Source organism: Camelus ferus, chromosome 8 (genome assembly GCF_009834535.1).
Source record: "Camelus ferus isolate YT-003-E chromosome 8, BCGSAC_Cfer_1.0, whole genome shotgun sequence".
Lineage (NCBI taxonomy): Eukaryota > Metazoa > Chordata > Mammalia > Artiodactyla > Camelidae > Camelus > Camelus ferus.
Window position 1 is genome coordinate 2,171,953 of NC_045703.1, and position 24,023 is coordinate 2,195,975.

The window sequence follows — 24,023 nt, forward strand, 5'->3', positions numbered from 1 at the left end:
GTCTTCTAATTGTTTCCCATTGCATTGAGAATAAATACCAGCTCCTAGTCCCGACCTATAAGTCTCCATGTGACCTGGACCCTGGCCACCTTTTCTAATGTGTCCACTGCCAACCTTACTTCAATCTCCACTGGCACTGACTTCCTTTCCATTTTACCAACACACAAATCCCCCTTCCCCCTCCACATTTCCCCCCACTCCCCAGTCTTAGGACCCTTCATATTTGCTGTTCCTCTCCTAGAATGATCTGACCTCAACTCTTCCCCAGTCCACGCAGACTCAATTAGCCGTCAGCCCACCCCCCACCCTCTTACTGGCCATTGTATCACTCTGTGCTGTTTCCTTTATAACTTATCACTATCTGAGCACTTACTCATCCATCCGTGTACTCCCCATTTCTCCCCCTCCCAGCCATAATAACAGTGTTCATAAGTGCAGGGATCTTGTCTGCCTTGTTTATTCCTATTTTCCTGGCATCTCAAAATGTGCCTGGAATATAGTAAGTGCTCAGTAAATACTATGGTTGACAAATATTTACTGTTGAAAATGTCTTCAAAGACAGGGACAAGAATAAAGCAACTACTCTATATGTGTCTTGTTCAAATGACTTGTGTGACCACAAGCAATCAATTATATCCCTTCTTTACTTGATTCCTTACTCTGTAAAATGCAAATAATAATGTTTCCTGTGTATTTGCCAATGTAAGAAGTTTAACTATGTCTGAGAATACAAAGTATTTTTGTAGCATAAATATATGGTAAATAAATACGTGGCAGGGACCCAACTATTAAAGCATGATTGCCTACACGCCATCCCCCGCCCCCAAACCAGCTTCTAAGGAGCCCAAGTCTTGGCCTGATCACATAAGTCAGAGTAAGGAGTGAGGAGGAAATTGAAGAGGAAAGCAGGTTAACGGGATTTATATTGCAGATGAAGGGTATTACTCATTGAAGAGAGAAAAAGGCCAAAAGGAGAGAGTGGAAAAAAAGAAAAAGAGCTAGCAAGACTGCTCTGGCTAAATGGGAGGGTGGGTTTTGGAGAGCTGGGAGCAAGGAAGGAGCATGAGGATTGGCTCTGGCACCAAGGAGCTGTGCATGGGAAGAGAGGGGAGCAGGGAGGGAAAGAGGATTTCAAAAAGATTTGCTGTGGTTTATGAGCTTTTTTTTTTTTTTTTTTTTTTTGTCATTTCCAGGAGATGACAGTAAAGACTTAATTTGATTTTCAATTAATTTTTTGGCCACCACCTTGTCTTCTTTCCCTGCAAACCCACAGCCCCTTTCTGGGGCTGATCTTGGGGAGAGAGCAAACAGGCCTGGCTTTGTGAGGGCGACAAAGGGAAACGTAAGCGTCATTAGCCATCCTCCGGGTTACACCTCCCATAGATTTAGACGGGAAATTGTGTCTCACATGCAGCAACGTGCATGCTGGATGAATGGGAAGACAGAGACAAAGAACTTAAATAAATGAACCTGTCCAATGTGGAAGGCACTGGTAGAGGAGCTTTGGGACTTTTACTAACTTGCCACAAGGTTCTACAGCCAAGCCAGGATTTTACTGGGCTCAATCTGACTCCAGAAAAGCCTTATGACACAGTGCCTTCCAGCAGCTGGTAAAGTTAAACACCCTTAGTCTTGGCAGTGGAAAGCTGGGTGATGGGTCTGACTTTGGCTATTACCAGCCATGCCACTTTGGGAACATGGAACCCATAACCTCATTTCAAAAATGAGCTGTTGAAACAGGTCAGTGGCTTCCAGACATTAGTTTGAGAGGCAGTGTCAGTCTGTAAGGAAGTTTTCATTGGTCAGTGAGTGGTGAATAAGAAAAAAATACACTATTACAGCTACATCATTATATATTTGTTACTGGAAGATTGCTAAGTGCCTTTTCTTGGAAACAACTGTTCTATTTTTTATTGTAAAAATAGTTTTATTTTATGATAGCATGATGATATAGTAGTTGTTATTTTGGAGGGAAAAAAATTGTCTTATTTATCAATATAAAAATTCCTACCCTTTTGTTGGTCCATCAACAGCTGTAAATCTGTTAAATTAGATTATTTCCAAAGTCCTTTCTAGCTCTGAAAATCTTGACTAGGGATGAGAGTGTCAAACTCAAAAGTTTGAAGAGTCTGTTCAAGTAGTTAAGTATTGAATCAGGCTGGGTGTAGGACAACAGGTGCTAAGCTGTTACAGCAATCCTGCTGTACGATTTACTAGTTGACTGCCTTTAAAAAAAGACTGCCCATCTCAAATAAATCATAACCGAATAATGGCATTTGTGGTTAGTTTGTGAGTGTTGGCTACCACTTTGCAAACCCTCCTTAGTTAATTGCTAACAGTTTTCTTGCACTTCTGATAGTCTGAGTTTCTGTTTTGACCAAAATACTTAAGCACATGTTTATTTTTATAATTTCGTTCATTAGTTAGCATGGCAGTGAAACTGTATTATGTTGTGGCCTCTAAGTGCTTCACATCATTATGGAGATTGACAACAAGAACTTGTCTTTATACGCTGCTACGCGCAGGCTTTTTGCTCGGGTGAAGATGTGGAGCCAGGGCCTGTTGAGGGTATTTGACAAAACGCAAGCTGAACTTGTATAGCGTAGCGTGTGACCGAACAGCAGAACTGCCTGGTCTCATTCTGTACATTTTATTTCATGGTTTCTTTATGGATATTATAATAGCATCCCCACAAAATTAATGAAATAAGCAGCTAGGCGATCGCCTGCGTTAGGAAATCTCAAAATCAAGAATTGAAGCTCCTTTACCAATTTTCTAATTTCAGGAATAGCAATGCAAGCTTTTTAACATCTTCCCCAAAGTTTCTAGTTTTGTGGATTTTCAACTTTATGACCTATTGGAAAGAATCCTGTTCTGGAATAGAACTTTAATCCATCTTCCTTTCTCGGGGGGGAGGAGAAAGAATCAGCTACAAAATAAATGATTTCCTGGAGGTATGTAGAATTAGAAGCCGTGCTATCAATCTACCTACATCGTTGTTTTGACAAATGGCCGTGGTCAGCGCTACAAAGGGGAGCTTCTCGACATGGTAAGCATCCAGCCTCTTTGATGCAGGTTCCCACAAAAGTCCAATAAGGGGAAAATAAAAAAGCATGATGGGTTTGAGCACGATTTGAAGTAACACTGAAAATCAAGAACAGGAAATTTGGAGAGATAAGTGACCCCAAGTCTCCTGTTTAGCAGGTGAGGCCTTCCTTAGATTGGGGAGGGGGGTCTTTGGAGGCCCCTCAGGGGGCTGGAGGCAGAGTGAATATGAGAGCCCTCATCCCCCTGCCATGTTCTTCCTACTACTCCAGATTAATCACTGAACAGTCGTTGTCCTTAACCATTTATGCAAGTTTCAGCCTTTTCAGTCTCCACTGTGATAACATTATCCTTCACGTTTTATCCTTGGTCCTATGCCCTTCGATCCATCTTTTACATTTGAGCTTCTAAGAGAAGCCCTCTGCAGCCACGCCGTCTCCCCTTCCTTGCCCTCGCCTTGCTACAACTTGCAGCGGTACGCGCTGATTTCTGTGTGCTCCGGGGTTCTCAGTTCTGAACCCACTTGCCTCTTGCCATCTTGAGGCATGGCGATCTCCAGCTGCTCAGGAGCCAAGCATGTTGACACTTAAGGCCACATTTCCCAAAGTGAGGGCCACAGATAACGATGTTCTGTGGGATAATCCCATGAGCTTCTGTTGTGGTGGTGGTGGGGGTGAGTAATAAAAAGGATTCCATGATTAAATACATCTAAGAAACACCAATTCAAGTAAGTTCAGACACTTTTTCCTAATGGCTTCTCGGAGGGAGATGTAGTAGGCATCTGGTACCTGTTTTACTTCAGAATTTTTTTTTATTCAAGGAATTTACTTAGGAAAATTCTAGTCTGATGATAATTATAGCCAAATACTAGTGCGTAGATCCTAATGGGGGAAGCTTAGCGAATATTCAGATTTGTAGTTCTCAACTTCGCAGGACGTGATGGAAGCTCCTACAGTTCTCTTCTTGTCTATGCAGTGCTTGTTTCTCTCTGGAATTCAGTGAATCAAGGCTTCTTTGCATCCTCTGTTCTTTGCTAGCCCCACTGACAAGTGTAATTTTGAATTTTTCCAGGCTGTGTTGTTGTTGTTGTTTCTACAATGGGAACAAAGGTCTTTCGCTTCCTTTTTCATCCTAACCATTTTAAGTGATCACAAAACAAGCAGATCTTTCCACCACTTTTTATTTGAAGTAGGTGAATCTAGAACACGTTTTAATTGTAAATAAAAGTAAATAATTTTCACCAATAAACTTTTGGAATCAACTCCTATGATTATGCACTGGATGATGGTCACCATTCAATGTTCCTTCATTTCTAGTTAACAGCTGAAATCTTTCCTGAGGTGTATGAAGTCCATGCTGGCTATGTTAGGTACCTATGGCCATTGCTGATTTTGTGTGCTGGCTGGGTACTTTAGCTGGGATAATTTCCGTTACTACTTACTCAAGAGCTTCCCAAGGAAAGAATTCTCTTGAGTATTTCCCCCTTTGTCATTCTTCCTTTGCTTTTTCTAGATAACCAAAATAGAAAGAGAAATCATTATACCTAAGACAGAATCTCACCCCAAACACGCTTCCCTTGATGACCAGGAACCTTTCATTTCTTCTTGACTTTTGTAGAAAAAGGTAAACATCTCTTTTCTGATGTTTCCCAGCTGGAAATGACTACCATTAATGTCATTAAAATTCATTTATGACTTCTTCCTTGGCAGATCTTTAGTGGTAATTCGGGTAGACTCAAAACTTCCATGGTTGTTTTCTGAAAGAATTTGTAACTCTATTAAAAAGTACACATTGAATGAAATTTAAACCTATTTTTAAAAAGTTGATTTAAAATGGCTTTGTAACATTGCTGTTTGAATTATATTCATCATTGTTGTCTTACATTTAAATTGACTATTTATGTTAATATCATTCAATTTCTGCATAATAGGAAAGCAATTTAAAATGGAAATCAAACACATGGATATATTTTAATGACAGTGGCTGCAAACAGCAAACCCCACAAGTTCTCTATGACCATCAGATGATTAGGACTCCTCTTTCTTTCCCTTCTCTCTTGAGTCTTCTGACTGCTGAATGACACTTGCAATTATTGCTCCATATATTCTTCTGCAGTTTATGTCTCACTGTGAGCCAAGGAAAATGCAAAAAAAAAAAAAAAAAAAAAAAAAAAAAAGGAGAACCGCGACAGAAGGGAACATTTTGTAGCTGCCTAGTACTTAAAGTTACAAGATAATTGGCAGGATTCTATCTCTTTTGTTTTCTCCTTTGTAACTTCTCCAACCAAATCTTTTTTTCCCATGTGTTTTTATACTCATCGCCTTCTAAGAAATAGTCATACATTCACACAGACCCCTGAGATCATGAACATCAGTTTATTTCTTCTCTCAACTCATCTCTTTGACATTCGCTTCAACTTCTGTCTTTGTTTCAACCAAACCATCCTGCTTTGGACAATTACAGAGAGGATTAAAAAGAATTTATTAGTTTCCAAGTAGACTATTGTGATAAGCTCTGAGTGTTTAGTATATACCAGACTAGGGTGTTAGTTGAATACAAGGTTATAAGGATTATCACACAAATCAAGAAATTTGTCTCCAAAACAATTGATTATGTACTTTGATTATATGAACTTTATATGGCTTTCTTTGTTGACAGGGTCATTATTTTGTCTAGTAAGAGTTTGTCATATATGGAGGCAAGATCCTGGGAGGGCAGGAATAATTAATAATTATTCTCAATTAGTACTGGTGGGTATGACCCCTGTATCTGGTAGGAATTGCATTAAGCAATTAGTAAGGTGAAAAGAGTAAAACTATTTTTTAAAAAAATCCAGAAACAACAGTGCTTACATAAAATAGAGATTTATTTCTCCCACACCTGAAAGAAGTCGAGAAATTAGGTAGTAGAACCCAGGAATGGAAGGTTAGTGGTTATTAGACACTAGGTTTCCCTTAGCACTCAGTTTTGCTATCCTCTGACATGGCTTCCAACCACAAGATTACCTCGCAGTCCTGGTGAGGCCCCAGCCAGCATGCATTGGAAATAAGAAAGGGGAAGAACAAAAGGGATGTTCATACCAGATGAGTCAACTCCCATTAAGCTGGAAGTTCCACAGAACACTTCCAATTACATCCTGCTGGCCAGCTAGCTGCAAAGGAAGTTGGGAAATGTAGTTTTGTGTCTGGTCACAATCTTCTGTCCCTAGAGAATAGATTAGATAGTGGGGGAAATCCAACAATCTCTGCCACATCCACCCAAGCCTAAAAATAAAAGACGGCCTTTTGGATCATTTTTGCACATCAGTTGAAATCATGCAACATTTGAAACATATGAAAATGTACAGCATCTGTGTAACTCTACCTCATCCTTTAAAATGTCTGAAGAGAGAAGAAACCACCAGGGAATCCCCAGAGAAAGGTCATCAGGAGGTGGGAATGTGGAAAGCATATTTTTTGAGTAATTGTAATTTTTAGTTGTCATCAAGTATGTAAAAGCTCTAGCCCCAAAGTGGAATTAGACTTATTCTACAAGAATAGGGAGCAGCTGGAGGGTGGGTACAGCTCAGTGGTAGAGTGGGTGCTTAGTATGCACAAGGTCCTGGGTTCAATCCCCAGTACCTCCATTATAAATAAATAAAAACCTAATTAATTCTCCCCACAAAAGTAAAAAATTAAGAATAGGCTGCAGCTTTTATTTGAATTGGACCTTTCCAATAATGAAAAAGTTTGTCCCAAGATGTACAGAATTTCCCACCAGTAGAAAAGTTCTAAAACAAGCTGAGCTTCAAGAAATTTTTTCAAAGAAATAACTGGAAAGGTTTGCAAAGATATATGATAGTGATTCCAATGTTTAAAATATCAGGAATATGGAATAATGTATTTACTTAACAATAAAGGATTTGGTTGAATAAGTTATAGTAAATCCACACACTCTACAGGCTTTACAGTGACTATGTAAGTACATATCGGCAGAGAAAGAGGTTCATGATACATAGTAGATTAAACAAATGTGTAACAGAACAAACCTTATAGGATGGTTTTATATGTGTCTATAAATAGATAGCTATGCACCAAAGGTTAATCTAGATGGTGAGAGTGTAGGGACATTTTTTCCCCTCTTAAGAGCATATTACATACGTAAAAAAGGTTATCTAAATATTTGGCAATGAATATGAATAGTAATAGCTAATGTATTTAAGCAGAAAAAAAGGTGAATAATCATTTGTTGGGGACAAGAAAGAAGAGATTGGGTAGAAGGTTAGGCTGGCTGTCCTTTACAGTTTCTTCCAACTCTAAGATTAGAGGACACCAAAACCCATGTTTATGACTCAAGTGCATTGGATGAGCGCCAGAATGAGTAATACACTGACCCGCGTGGAATCCAAGAAAGAGCCTGTGGGTATTACTGGTAGAGCTCAGAAGAGCTCAGTGCCTGATCTCTGAGCTGATTACAGCCCGTGATCTTGATTGTATGCCTTTCCACATTCTTTCTTTTTACTCTCAATTCTTCAACAACAGTGAATTCTTCCACAACTGACAGCTGTCATTTTGTAAGAAAACAATCTACCTAAACTTGTTTTATTTGTGCATTGTTTCCTTTTTTCCTTCAAAAGCTACAACCCAACACCTAACTGGGTAGAAACTGACATCTTAAAATAGCTCTCTTAGCCACAGCTGAAGGGAACCTTGGCAAGAGATGGCTTATCTAAATCTCTTACTTTGAGAGGGGACAACCACAATAACAAACAAACCAAAACCTGAAAAACTTCTGAAGGCTGGATCAAAGGGTGATTTTTGGAAAATTTAATGCTCTCTTTAGAAAATTTAGTAGTTTGGGTTGATAAAGAGTGTACTACTTATCTCCTTCTTTAAATTGTGAACCAGTAAGCGTGCCCCTCCTCGGGCACCCTGAGGTTCCTTCCCTGGGGTGCTGATGTGTTTCTTGACACACGAGCAAGATGACTAGTGGGGCTTAACATATATATACACACATACATAGTTAATGGAAAAGGTTCGTACTGATCCCATCTCAGTATCTCACCCACAATCTTGTGTAACAAATCGGATTCTTGATAGCAAGTAAGATTGTGCTTTGAATCAACACACACACATATACAAAACAGTTAAAACTGCTAAACGTCTAAGAAAATACTAAAAAAAAAAATGCCTAATGAGAATATTTTAGCAAGGATAATTTTAAGCGTATGAGAGTAAGTTGCTCTGAAGTCAAAACATGGACATCACTCGGGACTATTCTGAGATGGAGACAGTTGTTATATTATTGAGGAATTTTAATGAATAGTGAGCCCATTTGTTATTTATTTTCTTCCAAATGTTAATAAACACCCCCCATTATAATTGCTGACTTTCTATATTTATGGAAAACTGGCATTTCATAAATATCAAATTGTGATATCATCTACTTGTATGCTGGTTTTTCTATGAATATATAAATTTAGTAATTACCTCTAGAAGTGTGAGTTAATTTTTTGTGTGTGGATAAATCAAGAAGGAAAATGACAGATCTGTTAAAGTGGTAGAATCTTAAACACCCTTTTCATTGTTCTTTTTAAGAATTTATCTAAAATGATGTCACGGAGTGGCAGAGAAAAATCTAGGATACAAGATTTTCTATTAAAGCCACCAAGATGTTCATGAAAACTAAGTCAACATGCAGGCATTTGACAGGGACAGAGAAAAGAGCTTTCTCAAAAGACCGAAAGGTTAGGAAGACTTTCTAGGTCCCAAATAATCAATGTTTAAAGGAAAATAATTGTACAGAGGCTATATTAATTCAAACTAGTAAAAGATTTCTTCTTAAAAGGAAGTTTTAGTTTATTTTAATTCCAGGGAAAAGACATTCTCACTTGATATGTTTACTATTATAATGTATTCTTTTGGATAGTATTGGCAGAAACTCTCCATTAATATTTATCTTTAGAACTTTGTTCCATTTCATGGCTCAGTAGAGAATTAATATTTAGCAAATGTGTGATCAGCCTTTTTTTTTTTTTTGTCTAATGGCTCAAATTCATCCAAGTCCTTCATATGCAGGATTTATTTTTATTGTTAGTTTTATAATGAGTATGTATTTTACTTTGCATTGTGGTAAAATAATTTATTATGGGCTGCAACTTTTCTTTCGAAGTTAAGTCACATCAAAGTGGAATGTTTTAGTAGCTAAGGGGAAAAGATGAATCCTTGGCTAGTAGAAACTTGATCTCCTATTTATGGGTTTGATGTCTTAAAATACACAAAACTTGCCAATAATAATCCCAAACCATGATAACACCTTAAAAAAGGCCTAAAAGAAGTAGACCCTAATTTGAGCAGTATCAAAATTTTCTATACTAGATATACCATACATATCATCAAACCACAGTTTTAAAGTTGTCTTTAAATCCACTGGACATTGACATCTGTGCTGTGAAAGGTAGATTTGGCATTGGTGAGGGATCACCTACAGTAAATAAATTCTGTCTGTTAACAGAGAGACCACTAATTGGACAAAAACCATGCAGTCATGAATCCAGGAAGCAATTCCAAGATCAAAATCTCCCTTAATCAGAGGAATATGTCCTCTTTGCAAACAGTTGATGAATAACCTGGATGAGGCCTGTTTACAATCCCAGGTAATGATGCCAACATTATCTCCCAGAAGCATCTTAATCCGCAGTGGGAGCACCAAGGTGTTCAACAACCTCCTCGGGTAGAGTTAGAGCCCCACCCAAAGAGCTGGCCAGACAGGAGTCCAGCATGAGCTAATAGTCAGAGGCTTCCATGTGTTTTCTTATTAGGAAATTAAAAATAATTATTTGTGCATTTGAATAAAATCCAATATGGCCCAAGTGAAATTTAGAATGCTACAGAAGACATGGTTGCTGAGTCCAGTTTTCTGTGGCTAGAAATTGATCAAACATTGGCTCTGGCTTTAGTCTTCAGTTTTTAAAAACAAGTCCATTAGATAGTTTCCTGAGATGTATATGAAGATAAGGTGTACATTGATCGTGCCTCTGTGGACCCCTGCACGATACTTACCACCTCAGTGTTTTCAGTAGCAATCAAGTTCAGGCTCTAGAATGTGTACTGAACACAGTGGGGGCCGACTTTTGACTCTCAGAGTGCGTTTGTGCTCAGGACAGGTACAGAATTTTCCTTCAGTGGACTCCTGAATCCTAACCCACGTGCTGATTCAGTAGGGGTTTCTTCTGTTCTTGGTGTTTTCCATTTGCTTAAAATCTTTCAAGTTGCTACTGGCCTTTTATATTCCTTTTTTGTTTTCGGGCTCTTGTCCTTAATTTTCTCCTACCCTTTGGCTCTGATTTTGGGGGATTTTTTTTTTTTTTTGAGCTTCAGAGTTACACAAAATGGTTACTAGCAAAGTTGTTCATTATTGACAGAGGTAGCTTCTACACCTAAACACTTGACAAGCAGTCCAAACTTCTAAATGATCACAGAGGCGATTCAACCTGATTTTATCATAGGAACTTCCTTCCTGTAAAGAAAAATCATAGCGAATACTTTCCCAAGTATATAAAATATTCCAATAATTATTTTAATCTTCCTACTTCTGTGGGTGACTGTGATTCCACCAAGTGGGCTTGGTTTGGCAGAAATAATCACAACCTCTAATAAACATCTTCTTTGTTGACCACTGTCTTCATAGACAATAAATAACTGGGACAGATAACTGCCTCACCCAGTCCTCAGGGCATTCTTTAGGGCCCACTTTTTCAGACTTCAATATTGCTAAAATATTGATTCGCTAGTTGGCATTCTGATGTGAATCCACAAACCTTCTTGAAGGTAATGATGCTGGTTTTTTAATCCTGAAAATTCATGGGGCTGCACGTAAGTGAGATATCAACTTTTGAACCTATATTCATGTATGGATTTTTAGCTCAGCTTGCCCTTAAAATTGAATATCACTAGATAACTCAGAGTATTGACTGCATCTAAATGACAAGTTTTCAGGAAGAGGCGTAAGGCTCATTTCTCTTCATTGACTGTGAATCGACGTGGGACCATGAGTGTGTGGGACCCCGAATAACAATAACAATAATAATAGTTACTAACACTTACCAAGGACTCATTATAGATTAGCTCTTAATGCTCAAACCACTATTATTATTCTCATTTTAGAAGTGAGAAAATATTACTCATGGAGGTAAAGAAACTTGTCCAAATCTGAAGAACTAGGCAGGGGCAGACCTGGCATTTAAACCCAGGCCGTTGGATCCCAGACTGCAGGCTCTTAAACGCTCTGTCTTCTTCACAGCTGAATCTTTTTGTGAACCGGGTTCTGTCTGACCCGGAGGTCCTCAGAGAGCAACGCACCCACTTGAACTAAAGGAGTGTTTATTTTGTGCCCTTCATGTCAATACAGGAGTCTAGGCAGAGCTTCACTACAGGAAGTGGGGTCAGCAGAATCGTTTCTTTGGGTCAGAAGGAAGGATGAGGTTGGTTGGGTTCTGCTTTCAAAAACAAAAGCAGAACAGGATACAGGTTTCCAGCGCCATCTTTATTTGGCCAGGATATTAGGAATTATAGCATGGGGCTCTATTTAAAAACTTCCTACGATTTCTGAAATTCTGTACTTTTCCATCTTTCTTGTATTTAGCATTTCCTGTTTTCCTATCATTTTTGGTAATAAAATCCTTAAAATTAGGAAGACCTATTTATTGTTATTTGGATGCATCAGGAATCTAGGGCTCTGGAAGGCAGAGGCAATAATTCCAAAGGATAGTGTGAGTGATGAACAGCTTTAAAGAAGAGGATATACATGAAAAGATTAAAAAAAATAGTATTGATTGAAAAAAAGCAAGATGCAGAATGATACATACAGAACGATTCCATGTATTTAAATATAAATCTATAAAATAGCACTGTGGAATATTTGTGGATTCATATATGTATGGAAAGAACAAAAAATGGAATGGAAAAATATACAACAAACTCGTGATGGTGGTTGCTTCTGGGGAGGGGGAAGGGGGACTTTAGTTACAGTTGCAATATTTAATTTTTTGTAACAGAAGGAAATGTGATATGTGTTATTTTTGGATGGTAGAATGTGATGTTATATTTTTTGAACTTTTCCATAATTTAAAATTTTCTCAAAATAAACTAACTTTTAAAAATAAAAGGAAACAAAAAATAGAAGGAAAGAAAAAAGACAAAGTTACTGGGAACTTCAAAAGAAAAGCGAGGACGTGGAGCGTGAGTCTGGGTTTAACAATTGGTCCCGCTGTTCTTTGGAGCTGATGCTAATCTAGACTTTCAATAACTGTGAAAATTCCTAGGCATGTTTCATATTATTTTATAGGTTAAAAAGTAGGACTTTTGTTTGTCTATGGGGTGGGAGTGGGTTGTTTTTGATGGGGAAGGATACTTTTTGGAGGAGGGGCTGGGTCACGGGTACACAGAACATTACTAACCATCCAAGTCTTTACTCTTGAAATAGACAAGTCAAAACCAGTGGTCTGATTAATGTTTGATTTTGATATATGAACATTCTTGTTCTTTACAGCCCTCTTTTCCTCCTTAAATGATAAACAGTGCATTCCCCAGGGGTCCACTGTGTGGTGGAGGATAGTAAGTTCCCTGAGAGCAAGTGGATTCAACGAATGCCATCAATTGCCCTGGGTCTATTTTGCTTCAGTGGATTTATACAATTCCTACTCTGTTTCTATATTCATGCAAAATGCTTTGCCCTTTCATTTAAATCCCGATGAAAGAGCCAGCAGAATCTTAGGAAAGGTCAGGCTGGAAAAATTAGATATGGCATCAGAGAACAGTGTGATCAAACAAACCATACAGAATATTGCATTTTCATCCCAGTGCTTAATTCAGTCACATTTGGTAGAAAGTTAAGGGGCTTTTCCTTTTATCTTTTTTTTTCTGTATCTCCTAAAAATATACAAGGAAAACTCCCTCTCCCCCAAACTAAGCAAACAAACAAAAACAAACAAAAATCCCACAGCAGGATGTTTGCAATGGGAGAATGTTCTCTAATCTGCAACATGTTATGTATATAGACACCTGCCCAGGAAGAAGTCACCATCTCAGGGGTTAAACTGTGACTTTCATTCTGAATATAATAATCCAAGTAAGATGGCCTTAAAACTCTCAGAACATTGCAAGAAACCAGCCAGCAACATTTTCTAGCTTTTTGAGGTCAGTGACACTGACAATAGGAAGGCTGGGAATCCAAAGGAATACAGAGACATTTGCAATGAGCATCCTTCCCCTTCTCCCCAAGCTGGTCATTTTCAGATCAAAGTTGATCCAGTGTTCTCACAGGGCCAAACTAGACCAGCGTGTTAGCAATCCGAAACCAGCAGCACCCGCACTGATCTCCCTGGAGTGACCCTACAGAAAAGCGTGAATCAGGGGTCAGCCAAACACATCCTGTGCGCCAAGTCCAGGTCCCCTCCTGTTTGTGCATTTGGCCCATCAGCAAGCTAAAAATGGTTTTGACAGTTTTAAATGATTGATTTAAAAACAAACAAAAAGAAGATTTATGTGTGTGTGTATGTGTGAAATGTAAACATTATAAAAAAAATTCAAATTGCAGTGACCATAAATAGTTCTATTTTAACATGGCCGTGCCCATTCATGTTACACCTGATCTCCGACTGCTTTCACACAACAGTGCGAGAGCTGAGTAGTTGTAACAGAGACTTATGTGGCCTGCGAAGCCAGAAGTATTTACTTCATGGCCCTTTACAGAAAAAGCTTGCAGCTCTGTGCCCTAAAACGCTATTTCTATCACTGGAAAGGCTTTAAGTAATTGCAGCCAATTAGACTGGCCACTTTGTGACTCACTGGCTGGCTTGGGCATGGTAGGGATGGTGTCCTGGAGTGCTGCAGAAACCCTCAAGCAGCATCCTGCTCTGTGAGTAGAACATCTGCCAGCTGGAGGACAAGATGGCGGAGTAGGAAGATCCCAGGCTCGCCTCCTCCCACGGACACGCCAAGATTACAGCTACATATAGACAAACTAGCTTTGAGAATGACCCGAAGACTAGCAGAAAAGATTTTCCACAACTAAAGATAAAAAGCAAGAGCCACACTGAGACAGATGGGAGGGGCAGAAATGTGGTCTGGGCCGGGACCCACAACCCAGCGCTGCAAACCACAGACGGGTGGGGTGTCACAGGCTCTGAGGTCCTCCCGGAGGAGAGAGGGCTCCCAACCCCGCCTTGAGCTCCCCAGCTTGTGGGAGCTGCGCTGGAAAGACCAGCCCCCAGTAACCTTTGTCTTTGAAAACCAGCAGGGCTTACATCTAGGAGAGCCAGAGGGATGTAGGAAGCTGAGACCTCACTCTTAAACATCGTGCACAAAAATTCACTTGCCCCAAGTCCCAGGACAGAGGCGGCAAGTTGGAAAGAGCCTGGGCCATACACGAAGGAGATCTTCGACCAATTTTAGGGCATGCGCCCAGGAGCAGGGGTCTGTTTGAACTTTCTCTTTGCATGGAGGAGTTGGTGGGTGCCAGCTTTTTAGTGTTTGTTTATTTTTGCTCATCTTCTACCTTGCTGGTCCAGTGTTGGCAGGTGTCATTTCTGACTCTTCCCATCTAACTTACCAGAACGGCTCTCCCTGCCCCAGGTTTACCTATGGACCTAATGCAACCAGTGCTCCTTCAAAGTGGCCCCCCACCCCACCAGACCTGACAGGTTCCCCTAGCTCTCATCAGCATCCCCCTAAAGTGGCTCCTACCCCAGGGGAAGGCCCTGTATACCAGAGCAACAGCTGCAGTCGGACCTCACAGCCAGTCACACTGAGCGCCAGCCCCTCTAGTGCTCATAGCAATTTGGTCCAGTCACAACAGGAGGGTACATGCAGCCCACACAGGGGACACTTCTGAAGCATGTTGAACTGGCTTCCAGGGAGCACCATGCTACTGGGCTGAATAGGACATCTTCTACACAAAGCCACTTTTCAAGGCTGGGAATGTAGCTGATCTACTGACTATATACAAGCACAGGGAGTTAGGCAAGATGATGAGACAAAGGAATATATTCCAAAAGAAGGACTTAGAAAAAAGCCTCAGAAAAAGAACCAAATGAAATGGGGATAAGCAATCTATCAGATAGAGTTCGAAGTAATGGTCATAAGATGTTAACTGAACTGAAAAGAACGGTGGAACATAGTGAGAACTTCAACAAAGAGGTAGAAGATGTAAACAAGAACCAATCAGAGCTGAAGAATATGATAACTGAAATGAAAAATACACTGGAGGAAACTAACAGCAGATTAGATGATACAGAAGAATGAATTAGTGATCTGGAAGATAGGCTATTGGAAATCACATGATTCGAACAGCAAAAAGGAAGAAGAAACAAAATTGTATATACCTACGATAATTAGTTAAGGGATACACAAAATAAAAAGGTATAAAATATGGTGTTAGAAACACAAAACTTAATGGGGGGGGTAGTAAAAACATAGTGCTTTTAAAACATGCTCAGCCTTAAGCAACCATCAACTTAAAATAGACTGCTATATACATAGGTTATTATGTAAGAACTTTATGGTAACTACAAACAAAAAACTGATAATAGACACTGAAAAAATGATGAGAAAGGAATATAAATGTAATGCTAAAAAAGTCATCAAATCATAAGGGAAGAGATCAAGAGAAGAAGAAAGAAATAGAGAAAAATGACAAAAATAACTAGAAATCAATTAATAAAACAACAGTAAGTATGTATCTATTAGTAATTACTTTAGAAGTAAATGGATGAAAAACTTCAATCAAAAGACATAGGGTGGCTGAAAGGATAAAAAAAAGATCCAAATATGTGCTGCCTATTAGAGATTCACTTCAGATCTAAAGACATACACACATATACACAAAATGTTATGATAACTCACAGAGAAAAAAATGTGACAATGAGTGTGTATATGTCCATGAATGACTGAAAAATTGTGCTGAACACTGGAATTTGACATAACATTGTAAAATGATTATAAATCAATAAAAAATGTTAAAAAAAAATAAAGACATACACACAGACTGAAAATGAGGGGAAGAAGAAAGATGTTAGATACAAATGGAAATATGAAGAGAGTTGGGGTAGCATTACCTGTATCAGACAAAATAGGCTTTAAAACAGACTGTAACTAGAGACAAAAAAGAATATTATATAATGATAAAGAAAACAATCCAACAAGAGCATATAACACTTGTAAATACTTATGCACACAACATAGTAGCACCTAAATGCATAAAGCAAATATTAACAGACACAAAGGAGTTACTGATAGTAGCACACTAACAGTGGGGATATTAAACATCCCACTCACATTAATGGATAGATCATCCAGAGAAGAAAATCAATAAGGAAATATTAGCCTTAAACAACACAGTGTATGTATTAGCTATATACAAGACATTCCACCCCCAAAACAGCAGAATACACATTCTTTTCAAGTGTACGTGGAACATTCTCCAGGATAGATCATGTTAGGCCCCAGATAAGTGTCAATACATTCATATAGTTGGTGATGTGATTGGTGCCCCCTTGAGTTGTATACCACAATGGCCTTCTTCCTAAAATTTGTGAGAAGAAATATCTGTAAATTAGGAGTGGGACCGTGAGTGAATGTATTAGTTTGGGCTTTTGGAAAAGCAGATACCAAGACAGACTGAGATGAGCAGGAGATTTACTGGGGGGAATCACCCATGAAGGACACATTTGGGAGGGAGCAGGAGTTGGTGGGGAGACCTTCAGATTGAGATGAAGGTTACAGAGAAAGAGAAGAAAAGTAGACTGGGGAAGAAAAGCCTCAGACTGCAGGCAGCTTAGTCTTGACCAGGCTGATGGGGAGCCCTGGAGCAAAGGTCTCCTATTAGGGGAGTCCCTAACTTACAAGTCCCTGGACCGACTTCTGCTGCTGTGCTCTGTCATCAGTTGGGAGCAGCCCGAGAAGAACATAATCGATTAGCATGAAGACCAAAGTGGATCCAAAGGTATCGAAAGTGGATCCAAGTTCGCAGCTGGAGCTGCCTACCCTCCACAAGGGAGATGCTGTTGAAGGGAGACCTAATGGCACACTCCCAAAGCCACCACAGGGGCTGTGAGCTGAGGGTGTGTATGCAAGTGTGAACTGGAGAGTTCGAGAACTGATTGGTGGGAAAGAGATGTGAAGACACAGTTTGGGGCCACCCTGGTTCCATTAGTTTGTAAGTGATTTATGCCATCTGCAGTTCTGTGGAGCACCCTCCGGCACCAACACTGTAGCAGGTCTGATAGCCACAGTCCTTTTCAATCAGGAGATATTGTAAGAGCATCCATACTTAACCATAAAACCCCTAATGATATCAATAGTTTTCCAATTTTCCAAATTCAATCCTAGATTTCCCAGGTAGATTTCCTTTTCAACAACTCCTATTCAAGATGATCAAGAGGAAACCTTCCCTTGGCAGGCCAAAGATCTCTTAAACCTCATATGGTCCACGATTCCCCTTATGTTGGAGAACGCTACTGCTTTCTCAAAGCGTAAGCATCTCTATGATATCTACAATCTTGAGAGAAAAACAATAAATATTATTTTACTCATTCTACAGATAAGAACTTTAAGCCTCAAAGATTAAGTAATTTTTCCAGAGTCAGAACTCAGATATTTGATCCCTGGCTCTTTGCTCTTTTCATGAGACCAAGCAGCCACCTGTTGAAATAAGCCCGAAATCAGGTGATGAGGGCAATGTGTAAGGGTTTGTGCTGACCTAGTTAATGCTGTCTAACTTAAAAGATATCCTGATGCAATGCTCTCTGCCTTTCTCAGGAAATTTCATTATATTGATCTGCAAAGTGATCCAAAACTGTAGCCATATGTGCATCACTTAAAAATTACAAAGATAGAATTCCTAGAAAAGAATTTCATACTGGCAAAGAGCAAACATGGTGTGAAAGTATGCCCCCACTCCCAGAAATGTATCCATCAGGGAGAAAATAGAAAAATAAAAGTATAATGAAATGAATAACCATTTAAGGAAAAAAGAAAGCCGAATGCCTTAAGCAAAATGTGTTTTAGAGGAAGTAAAGATTTACATGTGAAAAATAAAACCATAAAATACTAGACTAAAATATGGGCAAATAATTTGACAGCTCTGGGTAGAGGAAGCTTTTTCTACGCATGACAAGTAGCCCAGAATCAAGCAGTGATGGAGTGAGATTCTCCATCAGGTCCGTGTTTCTCTGATTCCCTGGTCACCACACAGTCTGATTATGGTTTCTCTCTCCACACAGCAGTAGTAGTAAATACCCAGTCAGCATTTACTTGTCTTTGTGATGAACATTTACATGAATTTTTCATTTAATACTTGCAACAGCCTCGTGAAAAACACTTGTTACTACACCAACTGCACCTATTTGGCCACTAAAGCACAGAGAGTTTATTTGGCCAGGATCACACAGCCGCTGAGTGGCAGGTAAGACATGAATTCCAGCTCCACCTGAGATCAGGTCACCTGCTCTTTCCTACGGGAGGATTTGCTGAAGAGTGGTGCTGAGTTCCTGATCCATTGCGAAGTTGGGCTTCTCATGGCAGATTAATAACCTGGCATTCCCCAGATCATCATCTCCAGCTCAGTCAAGGCAAGCTCAACTCCTAAGGCCAATCGACACTGAGCGCACAGACTGAAGTCCTGAGGCACAGAACTCAGGGTGGAGAGAATCGTGGAAGGAAATGACTGTTTGGCCCAGAGTGGCTATCTTGCCTCTCCTGCTGACAGCTTTATATCATCTTTTCTATGATTGAGTTGTAGATTAGTGCTTCCAAAAGGGCAAAACACACAGCAGATAAGACATAACATAGATAGCAGAGGATGAGCTTGCTAGTCTGGTCTGTTACAGCCTTTCAGTGGAGTAAATTTCTGGCTTCAGAGGGGGTGTAATATCAATTGAATGGTCCCCAAACTTACTGTAAAGTGGCATTACACAGAGCACGTGCATAAAGTTGCTTATTTCTGTGGACTACAACTAACATGCGATCAAGTTTGAAGTTTGATGAACCTCCAAAGAATCAACTAAACGGCAAATCTGGTGTGCTGTAAAGCCACCAGTTTCTGGTGAATTCACGCTGACAAGTCAATTGAGAGCCGTAGGTGATACCCTGTATTCTGACAATTTACTATACGCGGATTCATGGTTGTTGGTCACAGCTTTCTGGAATCAATAAATAGCACTGGCAAATTTTCCTGGCAGGGGAATTGTTTTCAGTAAATTCTAGAAGGACAGCTGCTGAGCAGCAAGGAGGAAGCCAGAACCACGGTGCTGCCGTTGACCTCAGAAAAGGGTCGATTTCCAAGCCCTGATCCTGACCACAAAGAGTAATTGCTGTGCAAGGGGTGAATTGATCAGTTTGGTGGGAGAAAGGGTGATTTTGGAATATATAGCTAGGAAGTTCCCAGGATGTCTCGAAACAAAAGAAGTGTGCCTATTATTTTACAAAGTGAGCAACATTTGGGATTCCTGGTTGGTGAGTATGCTACAAACACGGTTTGTGTTCTCTGCGCTTTTTCCAGAACATCGGACTTTCTGAAAGCCAAGCCTTCGTGCTCATTTCCCACTTGCTTCCTAACTTAATATCTGGCTTCTGCCCCCCCCACCCCCAATTCTATTCACAACATTCTCTTCACTTACATTGCAACTGTCAGATTCCACATCCCTCTCTTTTTTTCCCTGCTGGTATCCGTGACCTCTCAGCGGCGTCTGGTAACGTTTAACACTCCTTTTTTAAGTGTCTCTTGCCTCAGGTTTCATGATGCGATACTCTCCTATTTCTGTCCCTCAGTTACACCTCAGTCTCTCTCTAATTTCTTTTCTGCTTCAGATCTCCTGAATGTGGCTGTCCACCCAGAGCATCTGTACTCGACCCTCTTCTTTTCTCTCTGCACGTTCTGCCTCTGCAGGTGCATTGCTCACCGTGGCTATAATAACACACTAGTGAGTGTCTCCTGGTCTGGATCTCCGGCCTCTGAAACTCCTGCCCACTCTCCAGTGCCAAGCCTACCAGATCGTCACCTGGACAGTCCACCCTGTTCTGTGACTGGTTTTGCACTTTAGTTTAACTTCCTATCTGGTAAATATCCTATTAGTTTATCAATATTACAGCATTTCTATCAGCATTTTTCTCCCCAGTCGTCTTCTCTGTATCTGACTCCCACGTTTTTATGACAGCTTAAAGCAGCTGGTGGTACAATCAGAGTAAAAATTCCCTTCTTCGTCCTTTTTTGAAAATATAAATAATGGAGGTACTGAGGATGGAACCCAAGACCTCGTGCATGCTAAGTGCAAGCTCTACCACAAAACAGTTACCCTCCCTGTCTTTGCCTTTTAAAATAGCATATGCCAGATAAAACATCCAAATAAACTTAAAAACAGCTATATGAAGCCTGTCAATTTCCCTCCCTTCTCCAATTTAAAGAATTACAAGAGGAATTTATTTTATTCTATTTTACTCTAATTTTATTCTGTTTTGTTTTAATTATTTTATCGTGCAGATACTAAGCCTACTCTCATCTAATCTTTGGGCATGACACGACCCTCTACAAAGTCTTTCAGTGCCGGGGAAGATCCCCAGAAGTTATGATTGATAAGCAAGATCTCAAGGCCTGGATATTCGAAGACAGAGTCCCTATCTGAGGGCTCCTTCACCAGCTCGTTCCATATACAGATTGTCAGTGCTTTTTAATCCTTCATTATTTGCTTTATTTCTAGTTATCAAATGCATCTGGCAAGCTCATACAAAATACGGAAAAGAAGGTAGACCAGGGGTAGCGGTGGTTATCACTGGAGGTAACATGGTGAGAACTGTTCATTTTTAGCCTCGAGTAGACCAGGTTGGGCCAGAGCTGGGTCAGTCACTGCCCAAGACCCCAGGTGAGGAGCAAAGGTATAGCTCGTGCTGAGAAGATCCTGTGTGCTTGGGACAGCAGAGGCTGGCCAGCTTCAGACGCAGCCATGAGGTGGGTTTCTGCTTCAGGTCTTTAATGTATCTCAAGATAGCCCTAGGCTTCTTTATAAGACAGGAAGTTTGCGGATACCTGGGGGTTTAGAATAGGTAAATTATCCTGGGAATACCATATTTTCTTGAAACTAAGAAAGAAGAAATGTTGCTAATTAAACTGATGCCTCAAACATTTTAAGACGCAAAATTCAGAGATATTAAATTGTTCAGAAAACAGAAGTCTAAGAATTGGTGAAACATGGTAAAAGCATTCAATCATGAAAAAAAAAAAAGAAGACTATCCTAAAGAGAAATTTCTTTTTAACTCCCCGCCACTCACTTCAGGTGGGCAACTAAGATAAAACAGTACTGTGGAAAATCTATAATTCACGGAAGGTGACATTCTTCGTTTGACACTGTGAGTTAACTGAATCCTTTCTCCACCTGTGATTTTTAGGCACCTTCTCATCTTAAAACAGAAGATAAATTGTATTTTTCCCCCCTAGGGAGCACAAATGGACGTGTATCTGAATATAACTTCATTCTTTGGTTTTTGAGGGAATTTAGGTTTCTTAAAAAAAATTAAGAGACACAGGAGACCTTTTCAAAGGTGTAGTCAGTGTCCTATTATGAACAGCGTGCTTCTCCCCCGTGACCCCGCTGCGACTCGGAACTAACCTGCTCCATCTGTGGGTACCACCCGGGAAGGGTGCCCTCTCCACACCTCCTGACAAACCCGGAATCACCCTATATGGTGACGTCCATGGTTTTGACTGATTTCGAGCCAAGGTGATAGTAATTCCCCACTGGGTCAGGTGAGAGTGAGCACTGCCACAGATCAGGCGAACACACAAGCCATCGACGGGCAGAGCCTGCTTCTAAATTGGAAACCATCAAATACACAAGAGTTTTCCTGACTGATGTGTCTGCACCTGATTTCGGCGGTGCTTGATTACAGCAGCTCTCGGAAAAATCCTTCCAAATGCCGCCGATGCTACATTGCAAATTATCTGCTTGACTCCTGGTGGGGGTGGCCTGAGTTGAGAATGAGCTCGCAGGGGACCAGAGGCGCCCTTGGTCGTCCCCTCTCAGGCCCAGCAGAGCTCAGGAGTCACATTTTTGAACCATTCCTGGACTCATCACCAGGTTCTTTAAAAGAGAGAGTTCAGGGAACTTCCTTTGCAGAGAATGGTGAAGAGATTTGTGACAAATCATACCTTTCCTTCTAATTGCTGGTAAAATTTGGAGGACCCTTGTTGTGTGCAGACACATCTTCCCCTTTCAAATCTCCTGCCTCACCAGGGGGAGAAGCACAGCAAGTAGGGCGATGATTTGTTTTGACAACATCAAAGCAAGTCAAGAAAACTGTTACTCTTTTTTTTTTTTCTCTAAGTGGCACACATCATAAAATTATAATCTTGCACCTCTTCTTGTTTTGGTGCTGCAAACCCAAGAGAGATGCTTTTATTGAAAATATAACTCCTGAACATTTGATATCAGAGAGAGATTTTGTTTTATGGCATTTTGCTGAGCTATGGCTTGCAGAGTCATTTAAGTATATTCCCCCCCCCCCCCCACGTTCTGCTGGATGAAAGAGAGGATTACAATGCAACATCCAATTCCATTTTTATGCAAGTGTCCTTAATGTTCCTGATAGGTACCATCGCCATATTTATGTTTGGGGACTGAAAATATAAATGAAACTGAATTCTTAAGAAGGTGCTTTGATCAAATTTTCAGACTCTAAACCAGTAGTGATAAAGTAATACAGAAATTGCAAGACTGTTTCAACCTTCTCCTGTTTACTAATAAAAGCAGCATTTTTATGCAATCAAGCTTTTGTGTTCTGAGGTGAACATAATATAATGATTGCATTTGCATTTTCAAGTATTGATCATGGTAGCGTCTTGTGTGGCACACCTGTGAAATTTCTACTTTGAAGAAATTGCTTTGCAACGTGAGGAGACTCCATTCTGGTTTATTTATCTGAGGTTAGCAGCACAGAGTGCTGGTTTAGAACACAGGCAGGCTTTGGGGCCAGGTGGACCTGGGCTAGAATCCCAGCTTTGCCACACCAGCTCTGTGACCCTGGACACATAAATTAACCTTTCTGAACATCAGTTTTCCCATCTGTGGAATGGAGTTGATAGTGATACCTGCTTATGAGGCTGTTGCGTGATTAAGTGAGATCACACGAATACAGCATTTAGCACAGAAACAGGCACTCAATAACACCGCCACTGGTTTGCGACATGGCAGCTGCTGATGGGATTACCACAGAGTGTTTCCTAGTCACAGGTCAAGTGGGGAGGGGACAGCTCAGCGGTAGAGGGAGTGCTGAGCGTGCACGGGGTCCTGGGTTCGATCCCCAGTACCTCCATGACATATATAAATAAGTAAACAGAGTCAGACTAGTTGTCTGACTTGTGTGTGGGAAGCTACGACATCTAAACCCATGGAAGGAAATGGTCCGCAGTTTGGGAGAGAGAGCTGGGGAGGAGGTATTCTGCATACATAGACTTGGATTTATTTGTTCTGCACCAGCACAGCAAAAATTTTTTCTTGCAAAGGAAGGGGGATCAAAAGAAAGAGACTATCCCAGGACGCACTGTGAATAGGATGAGGGTTAAGGGGTTCTCAGTCTCAACACCCATCTCAGGGCCCTGCACGTGGAAGTCACCCAGGGACTTCTGGTTGATTTAGACCACACCATCTTATAATTTTTTTGCAATAGACAAAATTTTCTCATTTCTTGTTTTCAAAAACTAGATTGAAAAAAAAAAACCTTGTTATCCCTTTAGCAAACCTGGCTTCATTTTGTTGGACTAAGGTTGCCAGTGATTTTGATCCACATTCTATTTCCTCAAGTATAAAAACAAGAGAATCCAGTCCTAGAACCTCTTTATTTCAAGGGTTCTTAATCTTGGGAGTGTCACAGACAACTTCGAAAGTTTGATGAAGTTAAAGTGCTCTTTCTCCAGAAAAAAATGCAAACATACAACTATAAATACAGTTTTG

General features: G+C 40.2%; 1 long non-coding RNA gene across 1 annotated transcript; it reads right to left on the reverse strand.

The window, feature by feature from the left end:
• Positions 1–4,281: 4,281 nt before the first annotated feature.
• LOC116665511 lies at positions 4,282–24,014 on the reverse strand. Its single transcript, XR_004322184.1, has 3 exons — positions 24,005–24,014; positions 20,094–20,099; positions 4,282–4,513 (listed from the first exon to the last, which is right to left on the reverse strand). It is a non-coding gene; the product is annotated as an uncharacterized LOC116665511 (long non-coding RNA).
• Positions 24,015–24,023: the final 9 nt, after the last annotated feature.